We start from the raw sequence: 2,881 nt of genomic DNA on the forward strand, positions 1-2,881 counted from the left end.
TTTTCAAAATCTTTTTCTTATCTTTATATCATATTTTCGAAACTACACTAACAATTAATGTAATTGATTCAAAAATTTGAAGTTTGTTACTTTCTTGTTAAGAAAGGTTCAATCTTTAAATTCTAGAATCTTATCTTGTAGTTTTTGTTAGTAAAGTAATTAATTTTAATTTTAAAAAATTAAATCTTTTTCAAACATATCTTATCTAACTTATCTTCTTATCTTTTCAAATTTGATTTTAATATCTTTTTCAACTAACTATTTGACTTTTTATTTGTTTCTTATCTTTTTCAAAACCACCTAACTACTTCTCTCATTCTAATTTTCGAAAATATCTCATCCCTTTTTCAAAAATTCTTTTTAATTATTTTAAATTTTAATTTTAATTCTATCTCATCTTTAATTTTCGAAAATTACTAACTCCTTTTCAAAAATATTTTCGAAAATCCCTCTCTCATCTTCTTCTATTTATTTATTTATTTACTAACACTTCTCTTCATCTCTTATCACCTCCCCTACCTTTACCCTTTATTCAGACTATTCATTCTTCCTCACTCCTATTCCATTTCTTCTTCTACTAACATAAAGGAATCTCTATACTGTGACATAGAGGATTCCTCTTTCTTTTCTTGTTCTCTTCTTCCCTATATGAGTAGGAACAAGGAAAAAGACACTCTTGTTGAAGCTGATCCAGAACCTGAAAGGACTCTGAAGAGGAAACTAAGAGAAGCTAAATTTCAACAATCCAGAAACAACCTTTCAGAAATTTTCGAACAAGAGAAGGAGATGGCAGCCGAAAATAATAATAATGCAAGGAGGATGCTGGGTGACTGTACTAAACCCACGTCCAAATTTGATGGAAGAAGCATCTCTATTCCTGCCATTGGAGCAAATAATTTTGAGCTGAAACCTCAGCTAGTTGCTATAATGCAACAAAACTGCAAGTTTCATGGACTTCTATCTGAAGATCCTTATCAGTTTTTAACTGAGTTCTTGCAGATTTGTGAGACTGTAAAGACGAATGAAGTAGATCCTGAAGTCTACAGGCTCATGCTTTTCCCTTTTGCTGTAAGAGACAGAGCTAGAACATGGTTGGATTCACAACCTAAAGATAGCCTGGACTCCTGGGAAAAGCTGGTCACGGCTTTCTTGGATAAATTCTTTCCTCCTCGAAAGCTGAGCAAGCTTAGAGTGGATGTTCAAACCTTCAAGCAAAAGGATGGTGAATCCCTCTATGAAGCTTGGGAAAGATACAAGCAGTTGACCAAAAGGTGTCCATCTGACATGTTTTCAGAATGGACTATATTAGATATATTCTATTATGGTCTATCTGAGTTTTCAAAAATGTCACTGGACCATTCTGCAGGTGGATCCATTCACCTAAAGAAAACGCCTGCAGAAGCTCAAGAACTTATTAACATGGTTGCAAATAACCAGTTCATGTACACTTCTGAGAGGAATTCCGTGAATAATGGGATGCCTCAGAGGAAGGGAGTTCTTGAAATTGATACTCTGAATGCCATATTGGCTCAGAACAAAGTGTTGACTCAGCAAGTCAACATGATCTCTCAAAGTCTGAATGGATGGCAAAATGCATCCAACAGTACTAAAAAGGCAGCTTCTAAAGAAGCTTATGATCCTGAGAACCCTGCAATGGCAGAGGTTAATTACATGGGTGAATCTTATGGAAACACCTATAACTCATCATGGAGAAATCATCCAAATTTCTCATGGAAGGATCAACAAAAGCCTCAACAAAGCTTTAATAATGGTGGAAGAAACAGGCTCAGCAATAGCAAGCCTTTTCCATCAGCTTCTCAGCAACAGACAGAGAGTTCTGAACAGAGCCCCTCTAACTTAGCAAATATAGTCTCTGATCTATCTAAGGCCACCTTAAGTTTCATGAGTGAAACAAGGTCCTCCATCAAAAATTTAGAGGCACAAGTGGGCCAGCTAAGTAAGAAAGTCATTGAAGCTCCTCCCAATATTCTCCCAAGCAATACAGAAGAGAATCCAAAAGGAGATTGCAAGGCCATTGAAGTAATCAATATGGCCGAATGCACAAGGGAGGAGAAGGACAAAAATCCTAGTGAGGAAGACCTCCTGGGACGTCTCTCAGGCAAGAAGGAGTTCCCTATTGAGGACCTAAAGGAATCTGAGGCTCATATAGAGACCATAGAGATTCCACTAAATCTCCTTCTGCCATTCATGAGCTCTGAAGACTATTCCTCCTCAGAAGAGGATGAAGATGTAACTGGAGAGCAAGTTGCTTAATATCTAGGAGCTATCATGAAGCTGAATGCCAAGTTGTTTGGTAATGAGACTTGGGAAGGTGAATCCCCCTTGCTCATTAGTGAACTAGATACATGGATTCAGAAAACTCTACCTCAAAAGAGACAAGATCCTGGTAAATTCTTAATACCCTGTACCATAGGCACCATGACCTTTAACAAGGCTCTGTGTGACCTGGGGTCAGGCATAAATCTTATGCCACTCTCTGTAATGGAGAAACTATGGATCATTGAGGTACAGCCTGCCTTATTCTCACTTCAATTGGCAGACAAGTCAGTAAGACAAGCTTATGGATTAGTAGAGGACGTGTTAGTAAAGGTTGAAGGCCTTTACATCCCTGCTGATTTCATAGTCTTAGACACTAGGAAGGAAGAAGATGAATGCATCATCCTTGGAAGACCCTTCATAGCCACAGCAGAAGCTGTGATTGATGTTAGCAGAGGAGAATTAGTCCTTCAATTGAATGGGGACTACCTTGTGTTTAAAGCTCAAGGACCTTTTTCTGCAACCATGGAGAGGAAACCTGAAAAGCTTCTCTAAGTACAGAGTCAAAAAGAGCCCCCACAGTCAAACTCTAAGTTTGGTGTTG

At 37.7% G+C, this 2,881-nt stretch overlaps 1 non-coding gene across 1 annotated transcript; it reads right to left on the bottom strand.

Annotated features, from left to right (window-relative positions):
• Positions 1 to 1,182: 1,182 nt before the first annotated feature.
• LOC127743619 (small nucleolar RNA R71) lies at positions 1,183 to 1,286 on the bottom strand. The gene has a single exon (XR_008005003.1). It is a non-coding gene; the product is annotated as a small nucleolar RNA R71 (small nucleolar RNA).
• Between the last annotated feature and the right edge of the window lie 1,595 nt (positions 1,287 to 2,881).

The sequence above is a fragment of the Arachis duranensis genome, chromosome 10, assembly GCF_000817695.3.
Source record: "Arachis duranensis cultivar V14167 chromosome 10, aradu.V14167.gnm2.J7QH, whole genome shotgun sequence".
NCBI classification, from domain to species: Eukaryota; Viridiplantae; Streptophyta; class Magnoliopsida; order Fabales; family Fabaceae; genus Arachis; species Arachis duranensis.